This window comes from Schistocerca americana, chromosome 4 (assembly GCF_021461395.2).
Source record: "Schistocerca americana isolate TAMUIC-IGC-003095 chromosome 4, iqSchAmer2.1, whole genome shotgun sequence".
NCBI classification, from domain to species: domain Eukaryota; kingdom Metazoa; phylum Arthropoda; class Insecta; order Orthoptera; family Acrididae; genus Schistocerca; species Schistocerca americana.
Window position 1 is genome coordinate 693058135 of NC_060122.1, and position 13120 is coordinate 693071254.

The window sequence follows — 13120 nt, forward strand, 5'->3', positions numbered from 1 at the left end:
CCGTTCAATTGCTCTTCCAAGTTCTTTGCTGCCTCTGACAGAATTACAATGTCATCAGCAAAGCTGAATTTTTTTATTTCTTGTCCCTGAACTGTCAACGCTTCTCCAAATTTTTGTTTGGTTTCCTTGACTGCTTGCACAGATTAAATAATATCAGGGATGGCCTACATCCCACACTCCCTTCTAAGCCCCTGCTTCTCTTTCTTGTCAACTGCTGTCTGGTTTCTGTACAAGCTGTATATAACCTATCGCTCCCTGTGCTACTTCAGCTACGTTCAGAATTTCAAAAAGTGTATTCCAGTTGATGTTGTCAAAAGCCTTCTACAAATCTTCAAAAGCTATAAACTTATGTTTTCCTTTCTTTAACCTATCTTCTCTAGAAGTTCTAATGTCAGTATTGTCTCCCATGTTCCTATATTTCTCCGGTTGTCTTTGAATAGTTTTCCATAATAATTCCTGTTAGTATTTTGCAAGCGTGACTTATTAAACTGATAGTTGGGAAACATTCACATGTGATTTGTTTGGAACTGGAATTACTACAGTCTTCTTTAAGTCTGAGGGTATTTTGCCTGTGTCATACATCTTGCGCGCCAGGTGGAATACTTTTGTTATGGCTGGCTCTCCCAAGAATAACAGTAGTTATCAGGGAACGTGGTTCACTACAGAGGCCTCGTTTTGACTCTTTCAGTACTCTGTCAAATTCTTGTTGCAGTATCGTATATATTGTCTCATCTTCACCTACGTCCTCTTTCCTTCCAATAACAGTGCTTTCAAATTCATTTAACTAGTACAGCCCCTCTACATACTCCTTCTGTAAGTCAGTTTCCCCTTCTTTGCTTAGTACCGGTTTTCCATTTGACCTCTTGATATTCATACAGCTGCATTTGTTTTTTCTTTATTTTCCCTAGTGGCTGCATCTATGTTTTCTCTAGTTATGTATGTTTCTACAGCTTTGCATTTGTTCTCTATTCATTTCTGCTTAATCTTTATGCACTTACTGTCAGTCTCATTCTTTAGACGTCTCTGTTCCCTTACGGCGGCTTTGTTTGCTGAATTTTTATATTAACTCCTATTCTCAATGAAATTCAATATCTCCTGAGTTAATCAAGATTATCTACTGGGGAGGGGATGCCTTTTTTCCTATGTGAATATCTGCTGCCTTCACTATTTCATCTCTCAAAGCTACCCCTTTGTTATTCCTTTCCCCTGTTTCAGTCAAAAGATGCCTAACGCATCGTCTAAACTCTCAACAACCATCGTTTGCTGCAAGTTATCCAGGTCCATCTCCTTAATTTCCTATCTTTCCGCAATTTATTCAGTTTGCCTTCAGTTCGCAACCAATAAATTATGGTCAGAGTCCACATCTGACCCTTCAAATAAAGTTAGAAATCTGGTTTCTAAAACTCTGTCGTACCACCAATTAATCAGAATTCTTCCATTGTCCCCATGCATCTCTCACGTACGCAGCCTTCTTACATGATTCTTAAACCTAGCATTGGCGATGGTTACATTATGTTGAGCTTAAATTCTATCAGTTGGCCTCCTCTTTCATTCCTTTTCTGCAGTCCACATTCACCTGCTATTTTTCGTTCTCTTCCTGTACCTACTGTAGGTACGAGTTTTGTAAATTTTCTAACCTACCTTCCCCATTAATTGATCTAAGTTCGACGCTACGATTCGTAGATTGCCTGTTTTGCCTCCCTTGTTGACAACATCCTCCTAAGTAGTTTTTCATCGGGCTCACGAATGTTTTGTCTCCCTTGTTGACAACATCCTCCTAAGTAGGTTTTCATCAGGCTTACGAATGGGGCACTATTTTACTTCCGAAATATTCTACACTATTATCATTTCAATTTGCAGTAGAGCTGCATGTCCTCAGGATAAATAATGGCTGTAATTTCGCCGTAGCTTTAGCCTTTCGCAGTTCCAGTACAGCAAGGCCATGTTGGCAAATGTTGCAAAGCCAGATCACTGTCATCCAAGCAAAGGGTTCCTCTGATGGAACACTTTGAGAATCTTGGTACTTTGATGGAGCCCCTTGTTCATTTTGAGACTTAATAAAATTTTTAAAAAATGGGAAAAACTTGTCTTATTTAGTGACTACTCCAGTTTTAAATAATAACTAACACGTAAATCATAACATTTTTTATCAAATTAAAAAGAATTCCAATAGTTTTTCGAATAGTTTTTCACGGAGGACTTATTCACTTCCCGCTGAACACCAGACTATTTGCCCTGCAACTACTGAAAAACTGTAGCTTTTAATACATTCATTCACAATAAAGTAATACATCATACAGTTTTCATAGTAAAACAGTTTACAGAAAAAGCTTTACCTAATGAAATACATTCATAAATAAATTACACTGATATCAACAGACGTCAATAAAGTATTAAAAAAAGTTTATTCCTGAAACAAGAAAATAAATTAATAAGTGAATATCAACTAATTAGCACAGATATTCGGTGCTAAACCAAAAATCTCCTCACAGTCTTAGAGCTAATGACAGAAACACCAACAGATTATATCACATGAGTCATAACTGCAAAATGCGTTAAATTACAACAAAATACGTGGATGAAAGTTACATACAGAGGAACCAAACGACTGACAGGAAGCCGACCTTTCAGGAAGATCAATTTAGTTTCCAGGAAAATGTAAATGCATAAAAATACTGACAGTGTTCAGGTTGAAGAAAGGGAAATCCACAATTATAGCATAACTTTTTTGACAATGTTGACTAGATTAGACTCTTTGAATTGCTGATTATAGATAGAAAGCAGGGAACAAAATACTTGGGGACTTTGAAGCCATTTTGACTATTTTTCGACCGTGACTGTCTCAGAAAATATGTAAAGGTTTTTAACTACCGCTACCGGTCACAAAATTTGTTAACTAATGTATTATCTATTGACTGTGCGACATGTTTCGAAGATATACCTCATCATCAGACTATATGGCATTACAAAAACAATTTCACAATAGGATCATGGAGATGTTTAAGAGACACAGTCATTAATAAATCTTCCACACATCCCAACTCACATAAACAAGCTGCATTCAGATCCTTCTTAAACAGAGAACAGAAATTCCCACTTAATGCTGCCGACTACGAGACAGAAATGAACACTATCAAATATATTGCTCATAATAACGGCTATCACTAACGTGAAATAGACACACTTTCACAATGTACAACTAAAAATGATACAAAACAGTTTGAGACAGCTTCCTCACACAACCATCCGAAAACCCAAGTATATGAAGTTACCATATTTAGCTGTCATATCAGACAAAACAGCCAAGCTGTTTAAAAAAGCAGATATCAGGATCACCTTTGCCACCAATAAAACTAAAAAAAAACGATATATGACAGACATCTCACATTCTACAGAGAAACTGAACAAATCAGGAATCTATAAAATTATATACAGTTATTGCAATAAATATTATATTGGCAAAACGAGAATAAATTTTAAACCTGCTTTAAAGAACACATTGACTGTTTCAGACTTGGCAAATCAAATAAATCAGCTATAGTGAAATATATAAATGAAACAGGTCACTTGTTACAAGAGACAACGATCTCAGAGTACTACATAATTTAGAAAAGAGCTGGGAAATGGACATCTTGGAAGAAATGGAAATATACACCCATGGCCACACGGGGAATAACGAGGTACTGAATGAAATGACAGACTTTAAAAATTCGCATTTCTTTTCCAATTTCACTACAGTACGCTTAGAATAAGAAGTACATAAAATCAAAGTCATTTGACTCTCCCTCAGCAATAGCTTAAAAACGTGTAAAATAAATAGTTTTTATATCATCATTTGCACAATAATATTGTAATAATTGCTCAGTTTTTAATGTATTTCGTCAACCTACATGTGTAACACGATAACAAGACGTGCAGAAGACATTGTAAACATCTGACACCACATAGATCGACAGATCGATAGTCAAATCGAAACCAGCTGTATTTTGACTGCCATCTTGCCCACTGCACTACAGATTTGTTTTTGTGATGGTGTTTCCAAGTTACTGGAACCTTTGTGAAAATTTGTGAACAGTGATCAAGAAAACCAAGAGAACCACGGAAATGGAAACACCTCATCTCATCACAACGAGACTGCCACGCCATAAGAACAAAGCAAGTAATTGTTACAAAACGTTTTCATGCAAACATCAGTCCAGCTTACACAGTGACATCGCCTCTGAACAGGTTTTCTCTTCTTCCGCAGGCTAACCACAGCATTTATGAAAAGGCTGTTTAACATCTCAATGATCCTGTTGTGAAATTTTTCTTTGTAATGCCATGTATCCTGATAACGAAGTATACCCTCGAAAGATGTCGAACAATAAATAAATAATACATTAGTTAACAAATTTTGTGACTGGTAGCGGTTGTTAAAAACCTTTACATAGTTGTGGAATTGCCCATCTTCAACCTAGATACGTCATGTGGTCAGTATTTCTACAAGCGATCATTTGTTTTTCTGGAAACTAAATTGAACTTACTCAAAGGCCGGTTTCTTGTCAGTCGTTAGGTCGTCCTGTTGTAACTTACTATGTATTGTATATGTAACTGTCATCCGCACAATTTTTTATCCACAAGAGCTATGGAATGAGGTAGCCGCTGGTGAAGTATCAGTGCAGCAGCAGTGCAGTAGCGAGTCGCATATTTAGCTTTCATATTGGTTTTGTAGTTTGATTCTTAATTTCTTTCCAAGTGTTTGTGCGCTTGCATATTTAATTACATAAAATCCTTGCGTATTCTCGTAGTTGAGAGGAGTAATATTGCTTATTGATAGCCGTAGAGTATAAATTCCCGGAGTCGTTAGCTATTAGCAGTAGCATGGATAGGGTGTGTGCGTGCTGTGTGCGGGCGCAGGAGGAGCTGACCGCGGTCCGCGAGCAGCTGAGCGTGCTGTTGGCCACGGTCAGCTACCATCAGGCTGCTGCCTCGAGGTGCAGCGAGGCGGACGGTCCGGCGCGTCGCCTGAGACACCCCAGGTGTCGCTCGCTGCGTCCGCTGACTCAGCCGCCGAGGCACCTTCTAGTGTACCCGGTGCGTTGGGGCCGCCCTCACCTCAGGATGAGTGGCGGACTGCAACGCGTTCCCGTCACTAGAGGCGGAGGGTCAATGTGGAGGCTGTCCGGCTGGCCTCGCCCGTTCATCCTGTCAGTGGGCAGGTGGCCGCTCCTTCAGCAGGGCCCGAGCAGGTACACAGGAGCAATGGCTTTCTGGTTATTGGGAGCTCCAACGTTAGGCGGGTGATGGAGCCCCTTAGGGAAATAGCGTACAGGGCTGGAAAGAAATCCAACGTGTACTGGGTTTGTCTGCCGGGGTGCCCTCATCCAAGATGTGGAGGCGGCCTTGCCTGCGGCTATCGAGCGTACGGGGTGCAGTCGTCTGCAAGTAGTTGCTCACGCTGGCACCAATGATCCCTGTCGCTTGGGTTCTAAGGCGATCCTCAGTTCGTACAGGCGGCTGGCGGATTTGGTGAAGACCGCTGGCCTAGCACGCGGGGTGCAAGCAGAGCTCTCTATTTGCAGCATCGTTCCCAGAGTGGATCGGGGTCCTTTGGTTTGGAGCCGAGTGGAGGGTCTCAACCAGAGGCTTCGTCGACTCTGTGACGGTCTTGGCTGCAGATTTCTAGACTTGCGCTATTGGGTGGGGAATTGTAGGACGCCCCTAGATAGGTCAGGGGTGCACTACACAAAGGAAGCGGCTACTCGGGTAGCAGAGTACTTGTGGCGTGCACATGGGGTTTTTTAGGCTAGGCAGTAGTGCGAGGTGTCCTGATGAACACTCACCAGTCGACGTGCAGGCAGGGAAATCAGGACGCGCTCAGTGTAAAGACACTTCAGCTATCGAGATATTAGCAGTAAATTTTCAGAGTGTTCGGAATAAAGTTCCTGAATTTACTGCCCTCCAGGAAGCGTGAGACGCGCAAATTATTCTCGGGACTGAGACTTGGCTGAATCATGAGATAGGAAGTTCTGAGATATTTAGTGAGGGTTGGAACGTATATCGGAAAGACAGATTAGACACCGTAGGAGGTGGTGTCTTCATTGCAGTTGACAAAAATATTGTGTCTACTGAGGTCGAAGTAGAGTGTGATTGTGAAGTTATCTGGACACGTTTAACGGGGGTAGGGGAAATAAAGTTAATTGTGGGATGTTATTACCGGCCACCAGGTTCCACAGTGACAGTTCTAGAATCATTCAAAGGGAGTCTACATTCTGTATCGCAGAAGTACACGGATCATGCTATATTAGTCGGAGCGACTTCAACCTACCTAGTATAGACTGTGATTTCTATGGATTCATTACAGGTGGTACAGACAAGCCGTCGTGTCAGTTACTTTTGAACACATTATCCGAAAACTGTCTTGAGCAGCTAAATCGACAGCCACGCGTAATGGAAATATTTTAGACTTGTTAGCCACGAACAGACCAGACCTCATCGACGATGTCAGTGTTGAGACAGGGATTAGTGATCATGATGTTGTCATTACGACTATCATTACGAAAGTTAAAAAGTCGGTCAAGAGGGCTAGGAGAGTATTCTTACTAGAAAGAGCAGATAAGCAGTTGTTAGCATCCCACTTAGTAAATGAATCGACTTCATTTACTTCCGGTAAGATGGACGTGGAAGAATTATGGGGAAATTTCAAACACATTGTAAATCACGCATTGGACAAGTATGTGCCGAAAAAGTGGGTTACGGACGGAGAATGCTCAGGAAGCAAAGGCAGTTGCACTCGCGGTACAAGAAAGATCGGGAGAATAAGGACAGGCAAAAGTTCGTAGAGAGTCGTGCTGCTGTAAAAAGAGCGATGCGCGAAGCATTCAATCACTACCACCGTCATACCTTAGCAAAAGCTGAAACCCCAAGGAAATTCTGGTCTTACATAAAATCGGTAAGCGGGTCGAAGGCTTCCATCCAGTCACTCACTGGTCAGTCTGGTCTGGTAACGGAAGACAGCAAAACGAAAGCTGAAATTTTAAATTTAGCATTTGAGCAATCTTTCACGTAGGAGGATCGTACAAACATACCGCCGTTTGAGTCTCGTACAGATTCTCGTATGGAGGACATAGTGACGGACATCGCTGGGGTTGTGAAGCAGCTGAATGGGTTGAAAATAAATAAATCGCCAGGTCCTGTTGGGATTACAATTCGGTTTTACAGAGAGTACTCTACTGCATTGGCTCCTTATTTAGCTAGCATTTATCGTGAATCTCTTGCCTAACGTAAAATCCCCAGAGACTGGAAAAAAGCGCAGGTGACGCCTGTATATAAGAAGGGTGGAAGGGCGGATCCTCAAAATTACAGACCAATATCCTTAACATCGGTTTGTTGCAGGATTCTCGAATATATTCTCAGTTCGAATATAATGAATTTCCTTGAGATAGAGAAGATGCTGTCCATGCATCAGCACGGCTTTAGAAAGCATCGCTCCTGCGAAACGCAACTTGCCCTTTTTTCACATGATATCTCTCGAACCATGGATGAAGGGTATCAGACGGATGCCATATTCCTTGACTTCCGGAAAGTGTTTGACTCGGTGCTCCACTGCAGACTCCTAACTGAGGTTCGAGCATATGGGATTGTTTCCCAAGTATGTGAGTGGCTCGAAGACTTCTTAAGTAATAGAACCCAGTACGTTGTCCTCGATGGTGAGTGTTCATCGGAGGTGAGAGTATTATCTGGAGTGCCCCAGGGAAGTGTGGTAGGTCCACTGTTGCTTTCTATATACATAAATGATCTTCTGGATAAGGTGGATAGCAATGTGCGGCTGTTTGCTGATGATGCTGTGGTGTATGGGAAGGTGTCGTCGTTGAGTGACTGTAGGCGGATACAAGATGACTTGGACAGGATTTGTGATTGGTGTAAAGAATGGCAGCTAACTCCAAATATAGATAAATGTAACTTAAAGCAGATGAATAGGAAAAAGAATCCTGTAATGTTTGAATACTCCATTAGTAGTGTAGCGCTTGACACAGTCACGTCGATTAAATATTTGGGCGTAACATTGCAGAGCGATATGAAGTGGGACAAGCATGTAATGGCGGTTGTGTGGAAGGCGGATAGTCGTCTTCGGTTCATTGGTAGAATTTTGGGAAGATGTGGTTCATCTGTGAAGGAGACCGCTTATAAAACACTAATACGATCTATTCTTGAGTACTGCTCGAGCGTTTGGGACCCCTATCAGGTCGGATTGAGGGAGGACATAGAAGCAATTCAGAGGCGGGCTGCTAGATTTGTTACTGGTAGGTTTGATCATCACGCGAGTGTTACGGAAATGCTTCAGGAACTCGGGTGGGAGTCTCTAGAGGAAAGGAGGCGTTCTTTTCGTGAATCGCTACTGAGGAAATTTAGAGAACCAGCATTTGAGGCTGACTGCAGTACAATTTTACTGCCGCCAACTTACATTTCGCGGAAAGACCACAAAGATAAGATAAGAGAGATTAGGGCTCGTACAGAGGCATATAGGCAGTCATTTTTCCCTCGTTCTGTTTGGGAGTGGAACAGGGAGAGAAGATGCTAGTTGTGGGAAGAGATACCCTCCGCCACGCACCGTATGGTGGATTGCGGAGTATGTATGTAGATGTAGAATTAAAACATATACTGATGTTAGGAATTGAGATACTGAAAGTAGTAGACGAATTTTGCTATTTGCGCAGCAAAATGTCTGTGAATAAACGAAGCAGTGGGATATAAAAAGTAGACTAGCAATAGCAAGAAAAGCGTTTCTGAAAGATGGAAAATTGTTAGTGCCGAGTGTAAATTTAGATATTAGAAAGTCTTTTCTAAAAGAATTTGTCTGAAGTGTTCATTGGCATTAGTCAGGACGGATATCAAGAAAATAGTTTTTGAGCAGTGGTGGTACAAAAGAATTCAGAAAGTTAGACTGCTAGATCGAATAAGGAAGAGATACTGCAACAAATTGGGGAGCAAAGTCCTTTATTATGCAATCTGTCTGAAAGAAAGGGTATATTGATTTAAGACGTACTGAGGCATCAAGAAGTAATTGACTTAAGTTATGGTGTAAGGTAAAAATTGTTCGAGAGCGAGGGTCAACTACACTAATCAGTTTCATTAAATTTTGAATATGCAGCCGTTCATCTACAGAGTGAGCTGAACGGCTGACACTCCATCAGTCGCTTCGTCTTTTTAAACTCGCAGATTGCGCCACCTCTCATGCAACCACGTACACAACCATCCTGAAGATGGCTGAATGATATACAACTGAAAAATTAGAAAAAACGAAAATTATACAGCCGCTCATTCGAAATTTAGTGGAGCAATCTTTGAGCCGCGCAGATATGAAGTTGTAAACTAAGTTCGTTCAAATAGATGTAACTTGTGGTAGTTATGAACCGATGAATAGGCTTGTGCAGGGTAGATTAACGTGGAGAGATGCAAAAAATAAGGCTTCGGACTGGAGACCACATCAGCTGCTAGGTGCAGGCTCACAAGTAATACAGGGCGACCCACTCATTGTTTATGGGTACATACGTGTGTAAGAGATTCTGGGTTTTGTGTCATAGCACATTAGCACCCAACATGTCCACCGATCGTTGAATATCTGGTTTAATTGTTCCCACCCTATGAGGGTGTCGTCCTGTTGATGGATGTTTGCGTTCAGTATCCCATCTTCCTGTACTTGACCACATACTGCTCGATCGTTTCAAGGTAACTGACGGTACGGAAAGTATCTTCGGCAAGAAAAGAATGGGTCGAATGCTTTCTCTTGGGTCATTCCACACAACCCATTCGCTTTACGGCTGGCTCTTTCGAGCTCCCGTGAGACATGTGAATTATCGGTTCCGTAAATGAGGCAGTTATGCGTGTTGACCACTCACATGAAATGTGGCCTCGTCCTTGAAAATCCATCGATTTTACCACTGATCATCCACTTCCTGCCGTTCACGCATCTTCATAACAAATTGGAGTCAAGCTTCGCAATTCGTGTGGGTCATTGCTTGTGGGCGCTGTATACCCGATGGATACATCTTAAGATACCGTTTAACAATCTTCTGACGTGTTGTGATTGCTCTGCTGATAGGCAGCGAGTGACTTTCGTGGACTGAGTCATGGCTTGTAGCATATCTTCCTCCTCCTTTCTATGATGCTGCCTTTCACCTGTGTATGGCATCTACAAACCATTTTCCAAGGACATGTACCATTTAACCATGTCGCAATGTGATGGGACGTACCTTACGTTGTACCGACGTGTGAAAGTTCGCTGGTCTCTACGACACTCCAAAGCATAGTATACAATACGACACATTGAGAGGATTTGGACCTGCGTCTGGTCTGTGTCTTTTAGCCATTCTCCTTGTTCGCTGTTCGTCTTAGTCCCTTCCCTGCATGTGTTCCTGTTTTTATGCGTTTGGGCGCTGATGACCACGCTGTTTAGCGCCCGTAAACCTCAAACACACACACACACACACACACACACACACACACACACACATTGAGCGGGTTGTTGTGGCGTAACGACCATTTCTACTCAACAATCGAGTCACGCTGAGCGCGCTAACTTGTCACCTCCGTAAAATGGGCTTCTGACATCTGATATTTGCGCTGTGAACTACGCGCTGCTGGCTTGCCTCCGGGAGCATTGTTACCCATTGTTAGCTCCCATCATTTTCACGTACATTACAAAAAATTTCACAGAGATACATACGAGGTGTGTTTAAAAATCGATTAACATTCCTAAATTCGCGCCAATGTTGTGTTGGAGCGAAATGCGACTGGCATTCCTCGACACACCTGTGTTTTTAATATGTAAGTTCCAGAAGTTTCATTGATGTGTGACTGTTAGTTATTATTAGGTGCTTTATTGAATAGAATTTTGTGGCGCACAGTTTGCGTATTTCGAGATAGCAGAGTTGGAGGAGCAACGCGTATGCTTTAAATTTTGCTTGAAACTCAAGAAAACCCTTACAGAGACAGACCAAATGATTCAGGAAGCCTACATCGATGAGTGCTGAAACCGTGATCTGTGTTGTGAATGGTTCACACGGTTTACAAATGAACGGACGGAAGTCAAAGATGACCCTCGTTCAGGACGCCCTTTGATGTCTACCGACGACGCTCATGTCAGGAACGTCAACAAAACTGTGTGTGCCAATCAAAGACTGACTGTCCGAGAGACTGCAGAAGAATGTAACATTTCAGTTAGACCATGTCGTGAAATCGTGACACAGCATCTTGGAATGCATCGTGTTGCCACCAAGTTCGTCCCACGGCTCGTGACTCAAGACCAGAAAGACTTTTGCCTGGTGATCTGTGTAGAGCTTTTGGATATCGCAAATGGAACCAGATGTTCCTTAAGAGGATCATAAATGGTAATGAAACTGGGTCTGTGGTTATTTTGTTGAGACTACGGTTCAGTCTTCACGGCGGTTCAATCCCGCGTCCGGCCGTCCTGATTTAGGTTTTCCGTGACTTCCCTAGATCACTCCAGGCAAATGCCGGGATGGTTCCTTTGAATGGTCACTGCCGATTTCCTTCCACATCCTTCCCTAATCCGAGCTTGTGCTCCGTTTCTAATGACCTCGTTGTCGACGGGACGTTAAACACCAATCATCTCCTCCTCAGTCTTCACGATGCGTCAGGAAAGGTTCTCCAAGGCCAAAAAGAGCTCGTCAGGTCAGGTCAAATGTCAAAGCCATGCTGATAGTTTTCTTTGACTTTGAAGGATTAGTTCATCATGAATTCGTGCCACAGGGACAAACTGTTAATCGATGGTACTATCGCCGGCCAGAGTGGCCGAACGGTTCTAGGCGCTACAGTCTGGAACCGCGTGACCGCTATGGTCGCAGGTTCGAGTCCTGCCTCGGGCATGGATGTGTGTGATGTCCTTAGGTTAGTTAGGTTTAAGTAGTTCTAAGTTGTAGGGGACTGATGACCTCAGAAGTTAAGTCACACAGTGCTCAGAGCCATTTGAACCATATTTGATGGTACTATCGGGACGTGTTGCGAAGCCTCAGAGAAATGTGAGAAGGAAACGGCCTGAAATGTGGCGAGACAAATCATGGCTCTTGCATCACGATACCGCACCCGCACATTCATCCCTGTTGGTGTGTGACTATTGCACAAAAAACGAAATCACTGTGCTGCATCATCCTCCGTTCTGTCCAGACCTCGCCCTGCAGACTTTTTTTTGTTTCCGAAATTCTCAGACGGCCTTTCGCGTGATCCAGTAAGAGGCGTAAGAAGACTACTTCCGGAAATGGAAACGGCGTAGGGAGCGATGTATCAATGATTGTGGAGGAGAGTATTTCGAAGCTGATCATGCACAATAAGTAAAAGGTAAGCGTAGAATTGTGTGGTCAAAGTTCCGGAATTTTTTGAACAGACGTCGTACATTGACTTAATAAAAATAACGTTTTACTTTTCTGACATATCAAACGGATCAACTTGCAGATCAGGCGACCGGGGAATGCCGAGTCGTTATAATTAAAACACTACTATCGTGAAGTAAAGTAGTTTTAAAATTTAAGAAGTAAGGTGACAGCTGTAAAGAGAAATCCATTCACTACGTAGACGTCTACTACACTGCTGCCCATTGAAATTGGAACACCATCAAGGCGGCATGCAACAAAAAGTAAAATTCTTATGGAGGGTATCCACAAGCTTGGATACGCAAATGATTAGCATTTTAGTGAAACTACAGAAAACGGGTGCGACTAACACCATTTGTATTCTGTATGTGAGGAATGATTACGAAGCGAATTTAACATTCACAAATCGCATTTCAACGTTGTTTGTTTGTGAAAAAATCATTTCCTGCTTCAATTAAGAAGGGGAAATTGCTACCAAGCCCCGGAATTCTACAGCGGCATGACCTCGGCCTTCCGACACTGCTGTTTACTCTTCCGCGATAACGCTTAATGGCCTGTGACAGAATGATCCACGCATCGTTTGTGACAGGTAAAAAAATCAAATAATACCCGACATCTGTCTGTGCTCCGTAGATTAATTGCAACAGTCACTGGATCCCCTGCAGGCGATGCCTTCCTTTGCTAATAGGGAAATGATCAGACTTACCATATTGAAACCTGCTCTGATTTTTTACCACTCGTATTTAAACTCA